Source organism: Anser brachyrhynchus (genome assembly GCF_964034855.1).
Source record: "Anser brachyrhynchus genome assembly, chromosome: 4".
Lineage (NCBI taxonomy): Eukaryota > Metazoa > Chordata > Aves > Anseriformes > Anatidae > Anser > Anser brachyrhynchus.
This window is the reverse complement of record NC_137698.1, coordinates 41,144,340-41,170,998: the sequence shown is the minus strand read 5'-3', so window position 1 is coordinate 41,170,998 and position 26,659 is coordinate 41,144,340. Positions and strand designations below refer to the sequence as shown.

At 37.4% G+C, this 26,659-nt stretch overlaps 1 protein-coding gene and 1 long non-coding RNA gene across 14 annotated transcripts in view; one reads left to right on the top strand and one right to left on the bottom strand.

Annotated features, from left to right (window-relative positions):
* Positions 1 to 26,659, top strand: part of LOC308194891 (uncharacterized protein) — a 709,819-nt gene that overhangs the window by 44,476 nt on the left and 638,684 nt on the right. For 10 of the 13 annotated variants that reach the window (XR_013951012.1, XR_013951013.1, XR_013951014.1 and 7 more), the window contains one exon: positions 14,693 to 14,759. The gene's annotated coding sequence lies outside the window, so the exon portion shown is untranslated. Of the gene's footprint in view, positions 1 to 3,552; positions 6,546 to 14,692; positions 14,760 to 16,881; positions 16,969 to 26,659 lie in introns of those variants that run through there. The other 3 variants (XR_013951018.1, XR_013951019.1, XR_013950994.1) reach the window with 2 other exon arrangements.
* LOC308194896 overlaps positions 3,450 to 26,659 on the bottom strand; it is a 28,923-nt gene continuing 5,713 nt past the window's right edge. The window contains exons 2-3 of the long non-coding RNA XR_013951040.1: positions 6,823 to 6,973; positions 3,450 to 3,566 (exon numbers count right to left, since the gene is read on the bottom strand). This is a non-coding gene — a long non-coding RNA (uncharacterized lncRNA). The remainder of the gene's footprint in view (positions 3,567 to 6,822; positions 6,974 to 26,659) is intronic.

The following is a 26,659-nucleotide window of genomic DNA, read 5'->3' as shown; positions in this document are numbered from 1 at the left end:
GTTTTGATTAGTAATCTGAGGGTGCCAGGTTTGGAAGGAGGAGCGTGTCTCTAAGGGATAACACGACTTTCCCTGCAAAATAGCAACATCCACAGGAAAGGAGTTTTGCCTAAGACCTAATTCAAAAATAACTGGAAGATGTTTGACGCTGAACAGCCGTGATTGTTGCAGTCTTAATAACTTTAAAAGGCTGTAGAAGAAAGTCATGCAATGTAATTTTACCTTACTTGTAATTTAATCGGTGACTGTTGATATGGCTATATTTTCAGTAGATTAAGAATGTATCCTAATGAGACTACATCGAAAAATGGCTAATATCAACAAAGCTGTTCTTTTCTGTCATGTCAAATATAAATTTCCAGTACTTCCTGGCAAGGACATAAAAACAAGCAATTATCTATACAAACCATATTTTTTAGAATACAGGTGCTGTACTAGAAACACTTGGGAAAAAAAATACCATTTTGTCTCACAACTTTTTCTATTGATGCAATTGCTAATAAGTTTATGAGCAGTGCCCTTGATCCTCCAATCCTTAAACAATGTACTTTTCTATCTCAGAAATATGTTGGAAAAGAATAGGAATAAGGAGGAATTGGGAGGAACATATAATTTAAGGCTAGAGTGGAGACATGCAGGAGTTTAGTAAAGTAGCAATGCATTTGCTTTTGCATTCTGTTTTTTCTGTATGTTTCCTTTAATGTAAAGATGTCTGTAAATATGTAAGCTGTTCAAAGTTATTTTAAGACAGAGATGTGCATCATTTGAACTACTTGCAAATAAACTTGAGCTTAATTTATTCTTCAGTATATTAATTCAGTTCTAATCACTGAATTCCACATGGCTGAGTTCAAAAGAAGATCATGAACCCCTACTCCTTCCCTACGTTTTAATTTCTTCTTAGTTTGTTTCAAACACTGAACTGCTTAGAAATACCCTACTTGACCTTTAAAACTACAGTGTCAGGAGAATCATGATAATTAGATGAAGCCATACAATTAGATATCTAAAATGTGCCAGTATAAACACTGGAAGCCACACACGAGCATTTTGTGAGAATGCTCAATCTTTGTGGGCATCTCTTTGGGCTGCTGTTGTAAGCGGTATCTTCATTCACAAATTAATAGTGCTACTACTGAGCATGTTTGGATATCAGGCCTGCTTTTAGCAAGAATTGATTCTGCTTTTACTGATGAAGTCTAAAAATATTATTATTTTTTAAATTGGCTACTTGTTATATTCCTTCTGCATAGTTTAGATTTGGGAATTAGTCCATACCTAATAACATCCTTGTTCTTAGTACAGGTGGTCAGTTCCTCTTTCCCTCCTCCTCCCAATACCCACTACAGTACTTAATGGTGCACCGTTTCTCTGCTAGGTGCCAATGCTCGTCATTTGCTGAACAGTGTCTTTTTGTAAAGATAAATATATTGCATGTTTCATACAGGAGAGCTACACCTACAAGATAACTTCAAATAGCAGCTGTGCTGCATTGAATTTGGCACACAGTAGCTATGTTGCAGCTCCCAGGAATGCCAGTTAAAAACAGCAGCTAACCATAAGACTCTGTTAATATGTTGGAGCTGGCATACTTACTGGGGCAATGTATTAGTGACTTCTGGTAGGAACACAGAACAGTTTTACTTCTGTCAGTATAAGAGTAAACTAATAGAGGAAAAATTGGTGTGCCTAATCCATTAATTCCATGGAAGCTATTCCCTAAGGGTTTCAGAGTTCTCTAGGCATTTGCTAAATCTCAGGAATGTGTAATTAGGGGGACCTAGCAGGATGACAGGAGCTAAAGAAAAAAACAGAAAAAAATGTAAAAGCAGAATAATTAACGATTAGGATGGAATATGCATCTCAGTGCACAGCGCAGTGGTTCAGTCTAAATACATGGACGGTTCTATACATCTCTTCAGATTAAATGTAAAATATGTTCCAGGAAGAGCTATGTCTTCTCCTTTAGTCTTAACCTAGTAACTTCTGCTTCTTTGAAGCGGTTACCATGGAAGATATCTCTATGGCCCAGCAATATATTATAATGTTGATTTTTCTTTAAAAAAGAAATTAATGTTGATAAGTTGTACCCCATGGAATAATTTAAATGAGCTACAAAACAGCAAAATTTATTGTTGTAAATTGTCGGAGTTGACCAGTAAATTTATGCCTTAGTGTTTGGAGAGCTGCTTCAAATCACTCTCAAGGAAAGAATTCTTCTATGGTTTGATTTGTTTTAAAGTGTCTCAAATTAATTTAAAAATAAGACCTCTCCAAATGACTAGTCAGCATCAAAAATGTGCATCTTCCTGCTACCGAGCTCCCTAATGAGAGGCTAGGGAGCAGTCAGTACTTACAGGGTTATTGTCAAAGTCTTAAAGTACAGAAAATCCTAACGAGGATGCGGATGGTTCTTTTGGTCTGTCAGTAGGCAGCTGGATGTGGAGCCTCTTCCCATAAACATGCATAGGGGAAGTTGTGGAACAGTCGTAAGCACGTGTACTGGAGAGAGACCTTGGCCTTTGAACCCAGATGTGGGTATGAGAGACAGAAAAGAGCCAGGAACAGTTTCTGTAACCTTTTGATAATTTACTAGCTACCCTTCCTCATTACAATGTTTTGGAGATGTGCACGTAAATGGACTCGATTATAATTCTGAGTTGAAACAAGAATGGAAGAGGGGAAAACTGTGAAATGAAACTAAATGTAGTCTGTTGCATGTGTAATTTGAAATGGGAGAGTAGTGAGCTACGCTCACCCACACTGTGCTGCCCTATGAAGGACCTGCTTATTAACTAGCTTCATTATCGAAGGCGAAGATGCTCCGATAACGTGTCGTTTCTGGAGCAGGCTGAGGCTGGTGTCTTGTGGCAGTGGGGAGGAGGCAGTGGTACGGGAGAGCTGTTTTTACTTGACCCTGTTTGCCATGAGACAGGCAAAAAAATCTTAGGTTTACTAACAGAGAAAAAAATCAGGTCTAGGAGTATGTAACATGCTAGAGCTAAGAAAGGATGGAAATCTTTCCTCTGTGTTAGTGCAGTTGAACTAAGGAAATTACCAGTACAATTTCATCATTTCCCATGAATTTCTGAGCATATCTTTACGCTAGTCAAGCTCTTAAAAATACTTTATTTAACATTCTTGCTGAGTTTGAATATTTTATAAAGGAGGGCAGTTGGAATGGGGAAAGCCAAGCTGTTAAGAAAAAAAAAAAAAGCAGATGATATAAAACTGCTGCAGAAATGGAGAGCAAATGGGGGGAAAAAATGACGTGTTTCGGTGTGGTTCAAAAATAATTTTTGTCCTCAGTCTATACAGCTTTAGCTTCATTGCAACGATATCTGTTGCAAAACATAACTCTTGGTGTGTTACTGGTGTTGAAAAGGATTTTCCTATCAGTAGAAGCAGACCACTGTGGCGAAGGAGAATGAAGGGACAGTTGTTGTCCTGGCGTTCCTCTGGAGATCACTTCTTCCCACCCTCAGCAGGGAGAGCAGCTGTCTGCAGAGCAGGCTTCCATGGAAGGTAGAGTCCAGTCCTGCAGCAGGAGTTCTGAGTTATAAAAGCTTTTAAGATAAATAATAATAATAATAAGTTATTTGTAAAGAAAATACTCTCTGCCTGTTTTTGATAGCTAGGCTGCCTTTTGCATTTATGGCCTCTTTTCTTATAATGAGCATCAGGCATCTAATCAAACATATTCCCCCTGCAAAGCAAACTATTTGGAGTAGGGTTTTTGATTGTTCAAGGAAGCAACCTGCCAAATGTTCCAGCGTTGATCTTTGGGCTAACTTGAAGTTTGCTTGAACGTGTTTGTCCTTTTTGGCTGGGTAGATGGGGGAGCATGCACAACCTCTACTTGTTTGGGGTTACGGTCTGTGAACTTGCTACAAATAGTTATTAATTATGCAAAGAAAACAAGTAAAGAAAAAAACAAAAAAACAGCTGAAGAATGATGTAGACTACAGCATAAGTCATCTTCGACTCATTGCATGACAAATACAAAATCGAGACTGCTAAACTGTGCAAAGAGTTCTCCCAAGACAGTTTTTAACATTAGCAAGACAGATTAGGGGGGCAGTAGGAAATCAGTTAGGGATGCGTGACTAAGATTGGGTTTTGTAGCGTATGTGAGCAGCGTATTGAAAATGTCAGAAGTTCGAGTTGCATGTGGTAATTAACTAAATCTTCCTTATTTGAATTGCGTAAACAACTGAGGCTTTCGGGTTTTCTCCAAACAAAATTTTGACAGCATAACTTATTTTATAGCTATTTCACTGTGCCACTCAAAGGCTGTATTTTGAAGTCCTTTACTCAAGTAAATCACTTTCTGTGCACAGATCTGTGTTCAGAAGAATGTGAAACCGACCCTTACAAAACTAAACTCCTCTCTTGTCCTCGCTTATTTAGACTTGCTAAAATCTGAATAAATGCTTCTGTATTTGGCAATTAGCTGAAATTTTTTTGATGACAAAAGGCACATCATTTGTGGATGATATGAGTGTTTTTCTTCTGTGTGAGTCAGGGGAAAAATGTGCTAGACGCTGTAACTGTTAAAGATCTGTTTTTAAGTATGTAGAGATGAAATATAAATAGATATAATTTAGAGTGAAATATGCTTATGATTGGATTCATGTTAATGAATCATCAAATAGGAAAATGTATCAGATCAGGTGTAGTTATATGTATGTGTGTATATATACACATATACACTTTTATATGTATTTCAATAACTCAAGCTATATATGTATATATAAAATAACCTAGGGAGACTTCTGGGATATTATTCTGAAGATAAAAACTTCAGCACTTGCAAAAATGTCTCTTTGCAGGAACACTTTTTCCTTTTCTTTTAGTTTTTCCTTTCTTAAATATCAGAAATATTCTACTGAAAATACTTGTCATATTCATACCTACACAGACACGCTTCTACCTAGTTAATTCATCCCAATGATTTCAGGTGTGGGTGTGTTTTGCTCTCATTTCTGCCTGTCTAGATTTGCTGGCTGATACCACCGCAGTCCTGCAACTGCTCTCCTGCACTGCTCAGCAGCTAAGAAAGTTTGGCCAAAGCCCTTCACAGCTCATGCCCTGTCAGGCTCTTCAGAAGCACTGAATGAGACCTTTTCCTCTTTTTATTCACCCTGGTGGGTCTTCATAAGCACTGCGTGTCCTGTTTGAGCACTGTCTCTTTTGATTCCCACACCTGCTTCTTACTTCATCTTCTATGCATATTTTTTCTGTTTTCTCTATTACTTGTATCTGGATTGAATCACTGAACATGCAAGGCGTATTTCATCATCTTTGCCTCGGTAACGCCAGCTAAATCAGAAGTCATATTCTGTATAATGCTTCTGGATCACTGATATTCCTCTTGTATGTGTAAAAATAACACAAAGTGATCTTAGAAATGTGTTGACTGTTTTCTCTTCCTTGTCAATTTGTCAGTGCCTGTTAGAAAACACGTTGTTGTTTTCGGTTAGATTTTTTTTTTTGTTCCTGCTTAAAGTAAAGAGAAAGGAAGAAAGAATTTATTTTTATTATTTATTTTAATCAGAACTATGTTGTCCTTTCAATGAAGATTTTTATGCATCAGTGTATTCTCACTCCTGGGGTGTACAGGCCTCTACATTTACTAAATTTTAACTGATAGTTTTCAGAATCATGAAAAATATGAATTATTAACGTTTTATTCCTTTTAAAAGAACTGTATGCTGTTCAGGGAAATCAGTGTTATTGTGATGTCCTGTATCAGGGTGTTCCAAGGCCCATTTTTAAACGCTCCTCTACCTTCCGTGGGTGTGGAAAGACTTTCTGCCGTGAGCTCATCTGTGTGTGTCTATCCAGAGGGCAGGCTGATGTGTTTTAGAAGTTTGTAGACTTCTTGAAGTGTTCTGTTTCTGAACATCTGAATGAACGCTGCACTGCTTATAGTACCCTAAATATTTATATTTATTTGACTTTAACACATTCTCACAATGAGAAAATGCTTTGGATTGCCTATCCTTTATAAATAAAAGGAGTGCTTCTACATACACAGGCTGTCTTGGATGTATCAGCGGTATACTTTTGGGAGTAGGCTATGGTTTCTGTTTCTGCAATTCAAATCTTTCATAAATGCAAAGGGATGGTTGGAGCAGGGAGAAGAAAAACAATAGCAGCATTAGCAACTCTTCTACATCAAAGAAGGCTAGATTTGCCTCCTGGGTTTAGGGCTGTGTATGAAGTAAATGTGTACCAACTTCTAAGTCCTTCTCTTCCTTCTGACTGTGAGGCTGCTCTGTAGAAACTTGGGTGTGCGTAGGGACTGGGACAACAGACTTCCCGTTATAGCTAACACAGATTTTATCAGTAGCAACCTCAAATTAAAAACTGACCTCTGCTTTGTGGTTTTCATTCATTTACTCTTGAGATTAATATTGCAGCTTTGATTTATTAATCAGGAAAGCATTTGCATTTTACATATTAATAAACGCATGCTTTTTTCTCTCTATGTCCAGGTTTCATATTTCAGAAGAGCACGGTATGGTAGAGAGGTTTTAAAGGCAAGTGTTTGATACCTTTGCCATGTTTGTAATGGAACATTCAATGAACAATTCAATGGTGGCTGAAAGTTGAGCAGAAATGATCAAACACTCATAAAGGATTAGATAAACCATTTGACCAGCTTCTGAAAAAGTGCCTGGCATAGCCTGTCCCACACCCCTCACTTGTGCCAAACTGCAGCTTTTTCCTCAGGCTTCATGCCCCATGAAAAAACAGCAGTCCATAAAGTTTTAAAAATCAGATATCTATACGGCAGTGCTTTAGTGATTTGTTTACCTAGCCACGCTATTTCAATGTGAATTCTTCAGTCTAGATGAAGTAGCCACAAGGTGTCCGGCCTGCAATAGGAACGTGCCTTCTCATCCCTCTGAGGCAGCTGTGGCACCTCAGTGCTCATGAGTGGGACAGCTCGTCTTCTGGGAGAGGCCTGCGTCCGGATCGTGAGAGAAATGTTTTGAAAATCAACACTTATGCAGGCTTATCTCAAAATAAGAGGATCTACTACTACCTTTAGTAGTAGGTAAACTAGTTTTGTTGTGATCCTCTGTTTAGCATAATTACGTAATCACCCCAAAGCAGTCTTAAACCTCAAAGGTTTCCTCAAATGCTTGGACAGGCACACCTTAAAGCACGCTGCCAATTGATTCCTCGTTGTCAGAAATCCTCAGAAATGTGAGACTAACTTTGGCCGTGGTTATGACAGTTGATTTTGTGGATTTCTAGTCCCACAAACTATCTATCTCTATCTTCAGAAATGTGTATTCCGGTGAATTATTTGTAACAGAAGGGAAAAGACAGGAAACAGGAGTGATATACTTGTCAAGTGAAGTTTTTTTTAAAGAAGCTGGGAAACAAAAGAGCTGTCTTGCATTTATTTCACTCCACAGGTTCGTATTAGCAGGGACTTGGGAAAGTAGTTCAAGAAACGTGTTTGTGAAATGAAGACTGTTACCATAGCTGTTCTAGGGGGAACGGAGCTATTGCTGACTTGTTAAGCAGCTTTTACTCTTCAAAAGACAAAGCTGTGTGGAGCCTTTGAGAGCAGAATGCTAATGAGGCTGCCACACTTATGCCTTTTTTCCCCTGTCAATCCCAAACCTTTATAACACGTTGCGATCTATTGAGAGATTAATTTAAAACGTGAGAGGTGGATGGGGCAAAGGCAGGGTGGGAACGCTGGAGCTGTGGCTTCTCTTCCCATTCTCTCCCCAACTCCCTTACTGCCCTCTTGTGCCAGGGGGCCGGGCAGGGTCCCAACCCGGCCTTCAGCTCCTTTCCAACTGCCCCATTTCGGAGAAGGAGGCATCTGGCCAGTGCTTTACGTGTGAGGGGTGCTGCTGCTGGTTTGTGGATATAGAAGCTGGTATGATGCTAACAATAAAAGTTAATCCACAAAATGCATCAAATTAATCTAGAAAACATCAAGTACATACACTTATAGTTTGGTGAAAAGAGAAATCTGTCATTTTAAGCAATGTCGGTGAATCATTCTTATCGTAGAATTGAAATGATTTTCCGAATTGTGAATTGTAGTTGTAGATTTTTATATACCTCAAAATTTAGTTGAGTTACTGTAAAGGCCCTGAATTTTTTTAAAATATGTTTGCTAATACCTCATGATTTGGGGTGGCTGCACAACTGGGAAGCATTGGTAGAACAGGGAAAGATAAGAAGGAGGACAATTAAAGATGTTTTCTAGGAGCAGAGAAAGAATTTCTTAATTTTTTGTGTGTAGCTTCTTTTCTCTGAAAGACATGAGAAAAATGCCAGGCTGTCTTGGAGCACGTGCAGACTGCAGTGTAACTTTCTGGATGGATGCTGCGACTGAACTGGGAATATAGGTCTGTCCACATCAGCAAGTATCTACATAGCTCATACTGCTTAGCTGCAGCAGCCAGCATGTGGACTGGGATAGATAACAGCATTCATTTTTTGTTGATGTAACATTCAGGTAGCTAGTGCCGCAGGTATTTCTTATCCTCCTGCTATGTGAGCTAAATAGATTAAATCTTCCTATAGCTTCAAACATGGTAATTGTTCAAAATGTATTTAGAGATACAGCAATCTTCAAATATAAGCAGATGAAGCTAGGAATGGAGTAAACTGTTTGTACAAGAGCTAATATCTGGAAAGACGGTCATGCAAATGATAACACCAGCTTTCAATATCAGTAAGAACAATCTGATTGTGTGAATGGAAGAATTTCTGCAATAGGTGTCAGTAGCTCCCATACAAATGGAAGTGTCAGTTCTCATTAAAGTCTTTTTGTGTGAGTCAGCTCATCAATTATTTCATTGCTTTTGGTTACAAAAGCAAAGGAAACTTTGGTTTTACTCTGGAATACTGTCTAGTAAAGTGTCACAGTTGCATGTTAGCCAGAGGAAAGCAGACTGCGCTGCTACCTATGAGCATTACGTACACAGTGTTTTTAGGTTTCTGGCTAGAGTCTCACATAACCCTACCTTTTATATAAGAAAAAAAAAAAAAAGAAACTTAAGAGGATTCCAGTATATATCTGAAAAGTAGCCTGCTTTGCAGAATTTAATAGGATTATACTATTGATTCCATCTTTACAATGCTAGCTGCTATTTGGTACTTGTGAACTTCAGACTATTATGTGGCTGAACACAAGGGAAGAGGGATTAGTTTGTAAAAGAATAAGCAGCTTTCCCTTAAACTGCCCTGAACCAAACCTATGTACCTGTTTTGGGCTCTGTTAGTAAATGCCAACTAGCAAAACATCAGTGGTAGCATCTTTTACAGCTGGGTATCTTCTTACAGTTGCTGGCTTAGTCTCCAAGCAGAAGGCAATCAAATCTTTTGTGCGCTGGTGCTGCAATGCAGATGTTTTCAGTTGCTCCAGAAACTTCTACCTCCATTTCTTTAACCGAATAAAAGCTACTAAAAAGTTGTCTGGAAAACCACGTCATGTACAGATTCTGATGTTTTTCTTGCAGTTGAAGGTACTTCCTGCTCTTTTTGAACTTAATAGAGTAAAAGCACAACTGAAACTGTTTCCATACAGATGATTTTTTTTGGGGAAGGTTACTAACAGAAGAGTTTCATGTACGAAGTCTCTTTCTTACATACCAGTGCTGCTGGTGTGTGCCATGTGACACGTACCAGTCACTCTTTTGAGTTTGCAAAATGAACCAATTGTCCTCTGAACTCTGGTACCCTTCACAGTGGCAATTATTGCTATAAAAGTAAATTTGTAAAATTTTGGTGAAATGAACTGTCTTCTTGAAATTAGTTTTATATGAGGGAGTTCCCTTCCTTTTCTCCTGTTCCTCTTCCCCTTTTCCATACTGAAATCTGTCTGTCCCTGTCCACAGTAGTGGGAGTCTACCATGGCGTTATTGCCCCGTAGTTTCAGGTGACTCTGCTTCCAGAGAACAGGCAACCGGCTGGGGAAACACCAGTACAGCAGATTGGATGTAAAGATCCCAGGAAACAGAGATTACATGTCTCTGGGGTAAACTTGTAAGTCAGGGAAGGCTGCAACTTTAAAGGTTATGCTGAACTGCATTATAAGAGTAATGGGCTGAGAAATGGTTATGGTGTTGTCCTTAACCCCTCTCACTGGGCTACGGGGGCAACAAATTGTTTTTCTGTGGAGCAGTTCTCCTTTACTTGCTTCTTCTGGTTTTGTTAGTACATAGGTGAGGAATTGGAGGGGGGGATTTTCAATATCTCATGCTAATCCTTTGCGCTTGATCTGCCTTACATTTCTGAAAGATTGCAGGTGCTAGTGGGTTTCAAACCTCAAAGAAATGAAGGGGCAAACAAAGAACAAGTTGATCAAGAATATCGAAAGTGCAATGAACTACATGGAGAGGAAACACCTGGCTGGCTGGATCTGTCTGAACACTTTTCCCCCTCCCAGCTGGTTTAGGCTGTTGTCAGTGTTTAACTGCTGTGTGCCTTGGAGCACAGCTTGCTCAGCAGCCACGTACATTCAGCCTGGCTCAGTCTGAATCCCAACCAGCATAATGCTGAGAGGGATTTCTAGATTTGATACGTAGGGGTTGTGATCTTTTGTTTAGTCCAGCTTTTTGGTTGATGTCAAACGACATCTGTTTCTCTCGCTTTATCTCTTTAGATCTATTATATCCTTACTGAGAAGAAAATGCGGTAATACGAGGAGAAAGTAAAAACAAGCCGGTGACCTTTGCTGTAGTTTATAGGGATTAAAGCTGTATGGAATGTGAATGCTTCCATAAATCTCACTGGAGGAATTGCTTCTTAATTGAAACAAAATGAACATAGATGAGAGGTTCCTATCTTTGTGCTTCTTTATTCAGTAAGTGTTTGAAGTACTTTGAAAAATTCAGGCCGTTCACTGAGTAACCTGTGTTATGCCTGGTTTATCACTCCCATTTATTGAATATATGCTCTAGAATAGTGGAAAACTGCCACTTTTGCACAGTAGCAGGGACAGCACTTCTGCTGTTGTTGGTTTTGGTGTTTTTTTTTTTTTTTTAAGACTCTATTTGCCCAATGCAACATGTGCAATTAATGTTGCTAATTGCTGCTAAAGCTGCTGTGAGCTGGAAGCAGAAAGCCTACCCACTCTGCTGGTTGAGAGGGGCACAGTGCTGGCAATGGCATTCGGTCGCTGCTCTCTCTCATCAGTCATGGGAGAGTGTAGGGGGAACAGTGTGTCACTGCTAACTATAAAATAGTTCTGGAAACAAAATGCCTGAGTGCATAGGCTTGGGGAGGACATTGAGAAAACATCATGAAGTGTATCCTGTCCTTTATATGTTTCTGGTAATGCAAGTTGAATTTATTAGCAGTTTGTTGCTACAGTAAAAAGCATTTACAAGATCTACGGCTGAAACAATAGCTGTAGATGTTCAGTCTCATAGTATTTATTGAAGGCTCTGTTGAGCTCATGGCATCCTTTGATTAATAGCTATTCGAGGCATATTTTGTAACAAGGACTGTGTCAGAGTTTTGCGTCACTTTATTTCATAAAGTTCTACTGGTCTGTAGGGAGAGCGGATGCAAAAGCGTTAACTTAACAACAGGTGTGTGGGCAGGTGGTAAAAGTAATAACTAATTGACTGCCAGCCAGGATTTATTTAGTGAGCTGACATTTTCCCCTCCTCAAGCAATGATGGGTTTCACGTTTAACACTGAGCAGCCACAGTCTTACTGCTGGAGTGAGCTTCCAGAGCTTGCTCTGTAACAGCCACAAACCTTCTCAACCATTTCAAAGGAGGATGGAGGAGTATATTGTCATCTGTAGTATTTTCCTTTATAATATGTGCAAATGATGGTAGTAGAAAAATAGCCGTTTTAGTTTGCAAAAATTCCCTCAGTATTTGAAGATGCACACATACAAAATTGAAGATGTTGAGGTTTAGATCAACTCCATAGAAGCATATTGGAGGATTAAGGTTAATTGTGTTCAAGTGTATCAAGCTTGATCTATTGATAAGATTTTCTTTTTAAAGGCTGCCAACTCCTCTTTTGCAGTTTCGGAGACATAATTTAGCTTAGAATCTAAAGATTAAGCTTCAGGCAAGTTGTCTCTATAAATATTTTCTGTGAAGCCACACTGCTGTGGAGTAGATCAGTTTTATTAGTATTTCTTTTGCACGACTGTCAAATTTGCACAACTGATTTGGTATTTAGCAGGGAATAGAAAATAGAAAACTGATGTAGTTTTGCTACTAAACAAGCCTATAACATGTCTTACAGGAATATATTTGCTGTAAGGCTAATACCACAACTCTTATTATTGCATGAGCACAGGACTTCTGTTTTTTATCAAAAGATAACAAATTCAAGTTTTTTTTGGAGTGTGCCCATTTCAAAGCGCTGAATTCTGATTTTTATGATTTTGCGTGGAATGAAAATGACCCTTAGTGATTTGTATCTTATCTCATTTGTATTGTTTGCTTAACTTCAGGCTCCTTTCCTTCTAATGGTGTTGCCAATATGTTGGCATGATCTGGACATGAGAATACTAATCAGTTATCACTTCAGTGTAATATTTCAAAGCTTACAATATATTGTTGACTAATGGCCTGTTATTTGAGACAGTTCAATTCTTCTGTCATTGTGATAAAAGAAATTTGATAGAAGAAATTAAGCCCTAAGCTTAAAGAAAAGCAGGGGTTAAAATACTTATCCTTTAGTATTGTGTATTTCAAGCTTCTTGTTGAATACCTCAAACAGCAAAGCAGTGCACATCTTTCTCCGTCTTCTATGGTGTCAAGGGTTTGGTCATACCTGAGATGCTTGTAATTATTTACACACTTATTAAATAATGTCAGAAGAGTTGAAACTAAGGTTGTACTAATTTGAGTACACATTTAAAGACTGCATGCATTGTACAGAATCTAAAATTTAATACTGGAATTTAGGTGTTTCTTTGTAACTGGGGGATTGAATGCACTTTTTAACGTAGATTTCTGTTAATAGTAAGAACACACAAAACTGAAAATGGAAAAAAGAGCTGGAGAGTGTCTGTCTGGTGCTGCATCTCTCCTCTCTTTCTGTCTGATACTTTTCATCTGCTCTTGTTGGAAGAGAAATAGCACAGGGAAAAAAAAAAAGAGATAATTAAGAGGGGCAAGGGAATGAAAAGGCCTGATGTTGGGGAATTGCAGCTGTATGTGAGCCCATCTATACCTTGATTTTAAAAACAAATGAAAAACCTACCGCTGAAGATGTGGAGCAAGTTAACAAGAATGATGCCGACCATATGCCACTTCCATTTCAGAGGGAAATGAAAAGGGTGTTTTTTTTCCTATAAATGACAAATAAGATGCTTTCAGCATTTTAAATAAGGCTTTAAAATGTCAACTTGCTTGAAATCAGATTTTTTTTCACCCTTTTTTTAAACAGCAATAATAATTATAATGAAAAATTAAAGAGTAAAAAATTTTATTGCATCACCTGGGTTAGCAATGTAATAATTGTTGAAGAATTTAGATTTGGTAAATATTTTGGCCCTGTGCATATACTAACCCAAGCTAACTAAGCTGAAATCATCTGGACAGCAAAAGTCAGCGAATTGCTGGTGCAACTGATGAATAGTATGTAGTTATTTAGGGATCTTGTAACACATCAGCCTTTAAATAAAACAAAGCAAAGACCCCTCAGTTACACAGATGCTTGGAGGTGCTGGCTGAGTGGGATTTCTGCCTCAGCCTAAGGCCGATGGATGCCCATGTTGCACTGGAGCCTGTGAAGGCCGTGCTGGTTTGGTGTCCTGTACCCAAACTGCCTGAAGTACCCAAACTGCCAGAGGGCCTTCATTTTCAAGTGCTTGTCCGTGACAGATGGGCAGGACTGTGCAGATGAGGCGTACTGTGGCAGAGCAAGTCGGGAGAGCAGCCAGGTGAACACTGCTGGCGGTGGTGCTCCCTGCTCTTTGCCAGGAGTAACAGGTGAAAGACCTTCCCTGTGGCAGCAGAAGGCTAAAGGCAGTTTTTATCAATAGAGATATAGTTAAGTTTTCAACTTCAGGAAAGGAAAAATATGAAGAGAAGAAAGATTTGTGGAAAGGTGTAGGTTGCTGGTGGGATGGCTCAATGGTAGCGACCCTGTGGTAGTGCTATTCTAATGCTCGTGCGGCCACAGAGACCAAAATGGCCTATGTAGTGCTATCATCACAGTCTAAAATGGCTTTCCTGGGGAACTTTTTCCAGATCTATATTCCTAATCAAAGCATTTTCAAGAGGCAGAAAATAGAAGTTGTTTTAGCCACGTGAGTTGGATCTGGTTATGCTTTGCCGGTGTGGAGAGGATTAAGTCTGGAGTTGCTTTTGTGTGCCTGTTCTTTGTCGCTCTGCTGTTCGCGAGTGAATATTCATAGATCATTTCCTTTTAAATATTTACTGGGTTGTCTGTTTTCATATGTTAAGTCTTCATATGAAATCAGCAAAATAATTTTGAGAAAACATTTTAATTAGAGCCTTAGAGGCTATAAATATTTCATTATTTAATAAAATAGTGCTGTAAGATGTAAATGATTAAGTGGAACGTACTTTAAATATTTTAAATTGCATAACTTAAAATAATGCATGCTTTCATACTTCACAGGGGACAAAACCTTGATCTATTGCAATCTATATTTTTTGTTTCTTAATGAGTGAAACTATTTTTTGTTTTTTTTATTATTCTCTAGTGTGATACTGTAGGAAATGTTCCTTTGCTGAAAACTGAGTAAAAGGACTAAGCTTTTGGAAAAGGAGGTAAGTAACTTGTTTTACATTTTTTATCTTCATCTTATGGCTATGTGATCTACAGAATTAGGCAATATCTTTAATAATCTTTCAAGATATAATGAAATTCATAAGTAATAAAGAAGCTGATAAGGTGAAACATCAGGGCCAGGTAATATGATGTAGCAATGATGTGAACATAAGTGAAGTCTTACTGTACCTCAGCTTACCAAAAAGGTTGAGTGATTTGTTTGTTTGTTTAAAATCCTGAATGCTTTCTATTTGCATACGTAATGAAAATGGAAAATGAATAAAAAATATGGTTAATGCAAAACAGTTAAAAATGTATGTTTTCCTTCAATGCTGTCAGACAGCCCGTGTTGCAAGAACAATACTATTTTCACAGTTTACTTACATCTGCACTCAATTTCTGGTGCTTTTCTTTCTGAACCACAAAGCTCAAGATGCATTACTGTGCTGTGAGAATTTCATCAAAACTGAACGCAGCTATGTATTTGCATTTTGGCAGTCTGGGAGGAGGGTCACACGTTTACAATAAGTACAAAGCTGTTGGTATTCTTTTTCATCCCTGAAAACATGGCAGACTGCATAAATAGTTTTGATAGTTTTTTCATGAAAATCTTATGTGGAACCAAACTGCAGACCCTGCTTTGAAGGAAAGTCAGTGATGAGAGAGCACAAATTGCCAGTTAAAAATCAGAGGATGAAATAAGTGACAATAGAAATAAGGGTAGGAGAAGGAAATGTTGATTATGCAAAGCAGAGAAATACAGAAGTAAAAAAAAAAAAACAACTTTGTGACTTGGGATCCTGAGCATTACTTATGGACTCCCTACGTTCCTGGGAATTTGATTTTACTTTTTCTTTACTACTGAAACAGAGATCCCTCAATATCAATTGTTTTGTGCTTTTTTTGTGTTTGTTTTGGCTCATTCCTTTTTATTAAATAAATTTGACAAAACATTTGCTCCAAAAAAAAATAATAAAACCAACCAAACAAAAAAAACACAACCCAAACCAAGCCCTGATATTACACTCCCTGGTGGAGGTTCTAAAATAATCTGAGACTGTTTATTTCCCCAAAGAATATAAATGTATATTTTGCAGTTATGGTTTGATAATACAGCAATACAGCTGATGCTCAGATGTTATTTGCTGTCCTTATTCTCATCTATGGAAGATGATAAAGAGAAAAACTAAGCAAAATGGATTCTTTGACATCACATGTAATTTCTCAAGTGGTATTTTGACATTAACTTCTATAATTACTAGTGGTTATTAATTAAGAAATGGCTTTACCACAAGGAATTTTGAAATAGATGATTTTGTCCAATAGCTGAGAGACAACTAACAAAAAATAATTGAATTTTATTTTTAAAAGCAAAACAGACTTTTGCTTTAACTCACAGGGAACTCATATAGTTAATATATGTTAAGTACTGTGTCAGTGTAAAGTTTAAAAATATCACGAATATAGAAGCAAATGGAATATATATATATATATATCTTGATTAAATTTTTCCTTAATAGATGTTGGCGGTTGAATAGTTGAACAAAAAAGAATAGACTTTTTTGTCCTAATCTATTGCATTTGAATCTTGGGGGGGGGGGGGTGGGGGGAGGTAGATTCAGTATTATAAAGAACAGCTGCTAAATACCTGCATTTCATCTCGGGCCAGCTCAGTTTTCTTAGAGGTGGACTGAATTACAAACATAAATATAAGGCAATTGTAGCGATATTACATCATAAGACAGATGGCAGCACTTACCTGCACCTGCCTTGGACAGATGAGCAGCCTTTCTTTTAAACATTTCTGTTTCTTTAGAGATGATGTCTGGAATTTTGTCCCCCCCCTTTTTTAAATGGTATTATGAGACAGAAATTTTAGTAGGTCCAGTGAGGTCATCAGAATGGCTTGCTTACATCAGCAGAATACGATTTAGATTTTTGGTTTTCAGAATCTTGTTAATTTATTTTCTAAGTTTTTAATTGTCCAACACATTGTAGCAGTCATGCAAATTATTACAGTGCCTATGCTATTACAGTGTCCTATGCTATTTGGATATTTATACTGACATAAATTTATACTGACTTGAAAGAATTATCAATTCATACTTCATGACCTTAAAGCAACTCCATTAAGATGGACGGTCTCCAGCAGAAGGAGGAAGAGCATAGAACATATCAGAAAAAAACTTTGCCATAAAGGTAGGATAGGTAAGTGAATGAATAGGATATGAAGGGAAGTAGAGAACTGAAGTCATAATGAGTCATAATCTTACAAGTGAACAGATGCCCTGCAATCAATATAAGAAGAGATGGGTAGTTAATTAAAAAATAGCTTCAGCTAAAAATAACATCTGTAAAATTTATTTTGTGATATCACAGCAACAGCTGTTACGTGATGGCATCTTAACTGTTTTGGCAAAGTATTTTTCAAAAGCTAGGTAGTGACATCTGACGAGTGCTTTGCTCCAGTAGTGGTCCCATCAGCTTCACTTGAGTTATAGAATGTTTCCTGTGAATTCAAAGGGAATACCTGTTGCTGTATGAACTTCAGAAATCCACTTCAGTATTAGATGTCAGCTACAACTGACAGGACTGAGAGTTTGCAGGTCCTCAGGTACTTCTTTAAAAGTGGTTATTACCATCCCACAGAGCAAGGAGAGTGAACCTGAACCACAAATAAAACACATGTAACCTATATTCCTAGTTTAGGAAAAATAAAACCACTCAATTTTTCTTCTTAAAAGTAGTTCCTGTCACTTCATATTATTCATATGAAAATTTTAAAATAGAGTCCTTTGTCCCCTGATTAGAAACTTAAGTCCTTTGCTTGTGGGAATAGAACATATCAAAATGACAACTAAGGGCTTGATCTGCCATGCTAGTGATGTTGAACATACTTCTCTGAAGTCATTATCCAGATCACTAGAAGCTGTAGGAAGTCAATTACAGTCAACTGTACTAGGGTGGTTTATTTGCCTTGAGAAACCAGATGATGAATAATTCTGCTGTTGATTTTGAAAGAAAGAATACGAGTTTGGTGAAGCTATTTCCTTTTAAGCTCTGTCACATCATTAGGAGAGGTTCTGGTGGGTTTGGATTTCAGTCTGTGTGAGGTAGGTCATAAGCCTCTACTAAATGGGAAGATGGTCAAGCATGCTGGTAAATTGTGGGGCTGGCTAACAGACTGAGGAGCAGAGAAGTGAGGTGACTGAAGGAGCTCTGAGAATGAGTAGCTGTAGCAAACGGGCAAAGCTAGCTATGTGCTGCTGTGCTTGTTCCGTAGAAGATTAGCTCAGCTCTGAAGCATCTCAGGGAAGAGGCCTGAGCAGCAGTCTCAAACAGAGGTATCAATAGTAGGACTTCTAAACTAAATAAGGAAACGTACTGTTACAAGCCTATGGTGAGTATAGAATTACCTAAGAGTCCTTGTGAAGTTAAGAAATGAAGTGGCTGAGCAAACAGTGGTGAAGGATAACTTTCCACTAAATCAGCTGTGATATCAAAGAAATAAAAGGCACTAAGTGCTATATGGCTCTTTGTTCTGATGCTGTGCAATAGGGTATGGTTCCTGTTGAAATCTCAGAGAACATGTGCTGGAAAACCTTTAGATATAATCTGGGGAAAAAGGGCTAAATAATAACATGACAGTTAAGTACACAGCTGTTCAGTCAGCTTTATATTTGACTTTCTGAAGAATGCTCCTATGATGTGACTGAAAGGCGTGCAGAACTACAGTATTCATAAATGCAAAGTAATGCACTTAAGGACAAGATAAAACAGCTGCATCAACATATATGCGATGTTTGGCTCTAATTTAGTTCTCAACGCTTAGGAAAGAAATTCTCAGCACTTAGGAAAGAAAGTGGAATTACGTTAGAGGCCCAGAATAGGCCCAGAGTAGGAAAGACCGGAGGTGTGGAAGAGGAGAGTCTTAAAAGAACAATGAAACAAACTGACTCTTCAAATTAGGAAGAAAAAATTTACAGGAGAAGCGAAATGCGATGGAGATTTTTATAAATCATGGGAGTATAGAAAAGGTGAATAGGGAGTGATTGCTCACTATTTCTGACAATACCAGTTCTAAGAGGCACCCAATGACATTATTCAAGCAGCAGCTCTAACATAGAAAATAATGTTCCTCTGAAAGAAAAAGTTAGCGATTTAAGCTTACTGCTTGCAGGGGTAGGGAGGCCAAGAGAATTGGAAAAAGTTCTGGAGAATCCTGCATCTGTTGGTGACTATTAACCATCTTCCCCAAAGCAGTGACTGCCTGGTGCTTGTGTGGTGTTGCCTGGAAGGATCTTTCCCCAAACGTTACTGTGTGTCCTGATAGTTATGCTTGTTCCTTAAACACCTATGAATAGCCATTGTTGGGTGTTGGATAACAGAAACTGTGCCCATGCTCTGACATATGAGGGTTTCTCCATTCGTATATTATAAATCTCTTTTAAAATTTGCCTAAATTCCCCTGGTAACAGCATATGCAGAGGAACTTCTGGGACAACATGGAACAGAAGTTGACATTAGCAGGTAAAGGTAGAGTCCTCATCTGAGTTTAAATCCTTTGACCTGGCATTACCAAGCATCTCAGATCCAGATGAAATAGTTTTCCAGCAAGCACGAACCATGCTGGTTATGACTGAGCAACTCTATTATCAGCATGGGAGTGCATCAGTACTTTGTGGAAGATACTGCAGAGTATTAGGTCTAGGTATCAGCTGAAAAAAAGCCTACAAAATTATGATTGTTCTGTCATTTAAATGGCAGTTCAGTGCCTACTGTCATCTGTTGCTTTATCCCCTGTATGCTAAATATAAATCTTTCCCTAATTCTCTAGCTTTAACCTTGTCTCAGAAGATACTGAAAGAAATCTCCCAAGGCTATTACCTTTTTTTTTTTTCTTGTCCTCAAGGATAACTCATAATATGTGAACAATAACCAATTTGCCTTCAAGTGCTGAATTTATTTTCATTTACATTTGTTACTTCTCTGGTCTGTAGGTGGCTTTCTTGACTGGTTATAATGTTTAACCCCCGTGATGCTCTCCCCAAACACTGTGTAATTGCTTAGCGCTGAAGCAATCAAATAGCATTCAAACAGACCGGTAGTATGCAGAGAGTAGGCAGGTATAAGGCGTGCATAAGGATTGTCTATATAGGCCTTTTTCTTCCATTCTGATGGGTTTTCAGTGTGGGTACTTGAGCCAGGTTTGTACTGGGAATTTAATTTTCTATGCCTTTGAGCTATTTCCCAGATGCAGCTGGAGATTCTCAGCTGTGAACCTGCCCCCATGAACAGGGGCTTTCAGAGACTTCAGGTATTTTGTCTTGAATCATGGTACAAGAATTTTATTTTGTTTTATTTTTTTAATCACTTCAGTGCCTCTTTTGTCTGCTGTAGAATGACTTGCCAGTGAACTTCAAAATAAGAAACTTTCTTAAACATCCAGTTCTCTCCAGTTGCCAGAGACCTGTTGCAATCTCCATCTACTGTCATTCTATCCAGATGTATTTATGAGAAATTGTTTTTTTCTGTAGTCCTCTGTGCGACTTTTCCTGCATGTCTGTAACAATGTTATGAATTCATCTGATGACCGTATTGTTAGAGTGGTAAACTGCTTGGACTAATCACAGGTAACTTCTAAATGGTGTTCTCAGCTAAACCACTAGAAAATTAGTTACATCAGGGATATCAAGACTACTGATGTTGCCTGGATTTACATGCACTTTGGGGTTCTAAAATCTTAAATTTAACCACTTTATTACTTTTTATAAATTATTCCCTCTCTGTATGCACTTCACATATGTTTAAATATTGCTTATTGTTTTTTTTCCTAGTTTTTGTTAGAGTTTATATATAGTAGCCTTGATTCGGGTAAATTAAAAAATTTTACACAATTTAATATTCTGCTGAACCTTGAGGTTTACTGTTGTAACATTTACAAAGCCTATTTTTCTGACCTTATACACTAACTCAGGCTTTTGTCTAGAGGCCTATAGAATAAATGTTAAGCACAGGTTTATGCTAATATGCACATTAGTTTGCAAGCTAAATGTTAAGGCAATACTTCAAAAGGAAAAAGTAGAATCAAAGGAAATATCATCATGATGGAAAAACTGAACAAACATATACAGTGTAATACATCAGTTTTCTTTTGTTCTGCCTAATTGTACTAAAGGCATGTAACCTTTAATATACAGTCTCTACTATTCTCCGGCTTCAGTTGGAATGTTACTTTGTAGTATTTTTTTCTTTCTCATTTTCCAGTCTTCTGATAGTCATAATAAGTTGCCTATATTTCTTTATACTTGAGAACTTGAATAACTGGAGAGTTATTTTCTAATGGATAGAAAACATAGGAAAAATTCTTTGAGTAATCATATTATCTACTGATGAAAAGAAGATAATTTAAATAGATATTCTTTCTAAGTAACATTATTTTTGTGTAATGATGTTTTTAGAACACATAGTTCAAATATGTTCTGTAAAGTGCAAACAAAACTTCGCCCTTCATTTTATGTTTTTTTTAGATGTGGGTATTTTTTTAAAGGCTCATTGAGCAGAACTTTCAGACATGCACCTTTTATTCATATCAGAAATGTTTATGTGAAAATAATTTAAAGAGCATCCTCAGGATAGTCAGTCTCATATTAATTGCATAATGTCAAATATCACCTCTTATCAGAAAAATTGATTTAGATACCTTTTCACCATACGAATTACACTGTTTAGTGTTTTTTTTTTTTACTTTTTGTTTTTGTTTTTGTTCAGTTGAAGGGAAACAACTTCAATAGACCACACTGAAGCAAACTTATGCAAACTCCTGTTTATCTTGTCTTTTTTTGAATGTTTTTTACTTGCTTCCACCAATAGCAACAGTGAAGCTGCTGCGTAGCTGTGCAGTGGTGCCCAGCAGATGACGAAGTATAAAGCTGATGTAAAATCGCTTCACTTTCTTCCAGTAGCTCCTTCCTTGGGAAAGAGCTGGGAAAGAGCTACAGGTCAATAATTACAAGCAGTATGGAAAGACTCTGCCCAAAGAATGCTGCATTTGAGGCTGGCCATTTGGTGGTGGTCTGTCTTGTGGGGCATGCAGTAGCTCTCATGGGTGAGCAGGAATACCCCCTACGTGTCCCTGATCAAAGCAATGTCATGTCCTTCTTCAGTCCGTGTCCCGATGAGTGTGGTACGCTGGTACAGCGCTCTCATGGAAGGTAGGCAGGACTTCAGCTGGGAGTATGTTGTTTACTTCTTTCTTTAATGATGACATTGGGAAAAAATAGCACTACTGTATTTTACACATACACGTCTTGGCTTAGTTTAGGCCTAAAACCTACAAAATGAATCATACAGCAGGTGTTGCTTTTTTGTTGCATGCAGTGAGACTCACACTGAATGACTAGAACAGGTAAAGAAGTAGGATTAAATAGAGATCGTATGCATCTTTCTTCGTCCCCCTCTAGCTATTCTTGTTTGTGTGGTCATAGGCCTATAAATAAATAATGGAATACTGTCTTGAGCTAATATTTAATAGAATACGATTACATTATATGCCAAGAAGACATTAAAAAAAAAAGGTTGTTAAAAAGTATGACTGGAAGCACAATGGATATGTTATATTCTGCATTTTAAAACAAGTCAACCTGTTTATGCTGCGAGGAATCTTCAAATTAACTGAAATATGCTGAGAAATGTCAGTATCTTCAGTAATTTATGAGCCATACCTATCTCCAGAGTTCTCATTTCTTCCACAGAAAATGCTTGTTACACAAAAACGACTAAATATACTTTATATGCTAAATATATAAATTTATTCTATTTTTTTTCTTGTTATCCCACATACGCTTAGCAATGATGATGACGCACTTAACGTATTTGTAAACAAACACAAAAATTATGCAGATTTCAGAAATGTCAGTGCTTAGGCAGTGGATTTGAGCAAAAGTCATAAGCACTTTTTAAAAATGTGTTTAGCTGAGGATTATTACCAGTTAAAATTTGGCTGCGCATTGCATTGTTATAGACTGTTGTTTCCTGCCGATGAAGCTGCCTCTTGGAATAAAATCCTAATGTGTACACAAACAGACTGAAGAGTCCCTGAGAAAAATATTTGGTCTATAAGGAGAAGTAATTTTCTCTTTAAATTTTACACCAAGTATCTTGAAGATAGTGAGGTGGTTCGGTCTGTAACGCAGGAGCTGAATACTATTTGCATGTGTTCTGTATATGGAGATTGTACCAGGAGAAAAATAAAGGATAGTATCTTCTTCTTATCAGTGCAGAGTGAGCATCTGCCCTTTCAGACAAGCAAAGGGGATGTTTCGCACTGTATATATAGCAGGTAATATGCTACCAAATCAAGACTTGCTACTCCTTATTATCCAGTGATCAAAAGTAAAATAGTTAACAAGAAGTTTAATTGCACTAATTAGTTGTTACTATCTCAATTGGTTTAAATGCAAATAGAATGTTACTTCTCTAGTGCTTCAGTGCTTGATGACTGGACATCTTATGGTTTCACACATGTATCTTGGTTTAATTCTTTAATTTAATCCTCTGATTTTTAAGTGCAGTCAGCTTTTATCCCAGGATGACTTGTTGCATCCAATCTGTGGAAGTCCTTTTGCTCAAAAGATTGAAGCAGGTCTAAGAAGGGGGTTGTAAGTCTTGGATTCACTTCTGTATTGAGAGCGCTTGCAGAACGCAGGAAGGGGAATGCTTCTTTTAAAATAAGAATGAAAATATGAAAATACCTTCCCCCCCCCGCTAAAATGAGATTTAATTTTTGGCATGTTTCCATTTTTCAATTACACTAATAAATTTTCAGCAATAACTTTTTATTGGCTAAATTTTCAATTATTGATGACAATGTGACTTGGGATTATTCAGTTTTGTGTGTTATTTTTAGAAGCTTTGCTTTAGAAGCTGTTGTCATTCTGCTGATTAATGCATTTTATCACGAAGAGACTAGATTGTGTCTATCTTGAAACCACGTCATTAGGAAGCATTTTAGTGAGGTCATGCTTGCTTTCTTTAAAGTCTATTTATACAACAGTTTACTTCAAGCTTCTCTTTTCTTCCTACTAGAACATGCAACCTCTCTGTTCCACACTATGTACTTATTTTTAGACTTTTTCCCATCTGCTCTTCTTACACAGTTTCCTTATTCCAGTCCTACGAGGCATATTTAGAGGCTGCGTGCATTAGAGTCTCAGCAGGATGTGCTGGCTGGTGGCGTTCCCCTTTCTTTTAAACCTTCAGCTGGACAGGTTTTGTTTTGTTTTATTTTGCTCCTCTGCCTTTGATTCCGTCAAGAGCCTCAGAGATTGCACTCCTTGTTTCCTCGTGCTAGGAGAGAGGCAGGTAATGAGTGCATCCTCTTCCACAAAAGGAAAATGGACATTTTTGGAGAGTAGTTGTCCTGTGCTAATGTCTATATTGAAACCTGGGGGGAAAGCTAATTACAGACCCCCCAGTGATTCCTTCTCTTGAAGGAAAAAAAAATGCATGAAGATATTGGTTGCCAATGTACATTGATGTTCCTAAGCAAAAATTAATGGAGAGCAAATCACATCTCCTTCATTAGCCTATATTAGGACTGTTTTTCAGGGAATGGTTTTAACTGAATGACAGAGCTGACTGTTTTCTTACTCAAGTAGTTTTGAAGTTTACAAAACATCAGACTGGAAAGCTGAGATAACATATTTAATAGCTACATTAGAAAGTCTCTTTGCAAAGGGCATTACAAAGGGAGTTAGCTGTGGAGCCACCCTGCATTAAGCTTTTCCTACTGTTTCTGGGTCTTAAATGCACTCATCCATCTCATGACTGAAGTTGGCAATAATAAAACTATCTGTGTAGACCCAGGGAAATTAGAAATTGGAAGCACTGACACTTGACCAGATCAGTGAAATGTTTGAGTCTGTCTGCTGATAGTCCCGAATAACACTCTGTAGGAAAAAGGTAAATTTTCTTCATTTTATTTGTCTACTTTACTTTTAATTACAAACAAAATAAATCACTGTTTTTGCATTGCCATGCAATAACTGGTGAACTAAATATACATTAAAAGCATTTGGTGTAACACTGAGCTGCAATATCTCTGCGGTTTCTGTAGTGGTTCTTTTTCCTGGGGTGTACAATCCACAGTCATTCAGACCTTACCTCCTCATTCTTCACTGTTCTTATAACATAAAATTGCAGCAGCTTTATATTCTGTGGTGCATTTAATTCCATCTGGGACAAATGAAAAATGACTTGAAAAGAATTTCCTTCCAGAGAGAGTTTGTTGGCAATTTGAAATTTAATGTCTTTGTAGAGCTTCTAAAGGTTGCTTTTTGAGTGTTAACATCATATAAGGAGGAGGAAGTCCTGCATTTCAGAGGTTATAAAAGAAATCCATGATTAAATTAACCTGAATTTAGGAAAAGTGTTGAGGGCTTGTGAGTTGTATGTCTGTAGAAAATTATTTCTAATTTATACAGTGTGTTTCCACATACTGTAATATATTAATCCTACATAAGTACTTTTTTTTTTTTCCTTGGAGGGGTTAATGCTGAGTGTTTTGTCCTACAAGTCTTCCTAAACTTGGTAGTTTAAAGATGTGGTAATAAACAAAACATTATTTCAAAATTGACTCGGCATGCAAAGTATTATTATAATTTGTTTTTCAGAGATCTCTGAATATTCAGCTTTTTTCCCCTGCTGGAAAATGTCCAGTGTTTCCACAGCTGTTTAAGATTTCTTCATCTGCAAGGTGCAACTTGGTAAATCTGCTGCCTAAATTTTCCCACATAGGTTCAGTTACCAAGTATTATTATTTTTTGAAATCCTGATCATTCTGACAATGGAAATGTTTTTTGTTTTTCTTATATACATCTGTATTCTACAGAAAATTTATAATCAAATTTGTACATTTGTGAAAAATGCTGGGATGGCACAATCTGAAATAGGGTTATAAAGCTGTATTCTCCTTGAGCTAAATGGGATAGACTTTATTTTTGCAAATAGATATAATTGAATGTTTACAAGCAGAGACAGAATGGATACTGAAGAACAGCATGGCTTTTTGGCTTTTTTTTGTAAGGTTTTTGGTGACTGGTTCCAATTACTGCCTCCTAATAAGATCATAGTTTGTATTGGTTGTCAATATATGTAAATAAATCAGGATCATTTGCATAATTATGAATTCTATTTCCCTTATAACTTTAACTGTTTTGGCTCCCTGAAAATAAATTTTAAATAACAAATGCTTTTCTACAAGATAAGATATCTGTTCAAGGAAAAATGCCTTTTTAGATCTGTAGATTGTTGTCCTAAGTGCTACCAGGCATACCGGTAAAAGTATTTATTCACAAACAGATCACTGGGAAGGAACAGCTTGTTGCTACCTCTAGATTTAAGGAATGCTGTGTCGTATGCCTTGCATTAGGCTGACTTCTGCTGTAAGCCACTCTTTTGTGGTAGATCTGGTGAGTGAAAAGAACAAGTTGCTTCTTGCAACAAAGATTGAGAAATACAGAAATAAATTGCGTTACTGCAGCACTGGATTGTTGCTTCTCAGATAAAAATCTGTGTTTTTTCTCCAGAATAACATAATTTTCTTTCATCTGAAAGATTAGGGAAAAATACCTGAGACTGATGGAAGTGCCCATATTTTACATGTTATTGAAAGAAGTCATTGTGTTAGCAATAGGCTACTTAGAGTATTTCTGAATCAAAAGTGTTCCACGAGGAGTTATGAGAGAAAGTGTAGAAAATCATGATGTGTATGACTGAGGAAAATTTTCATGTGAAACACAGTGAGAAGATAAACTTTCTTCCCAGAGAATACATTTCAGTATGAAAAGACATGATGGGTTTTCTAGAAGCCTCTAAGTAAAATTCTCCATGCTTATTA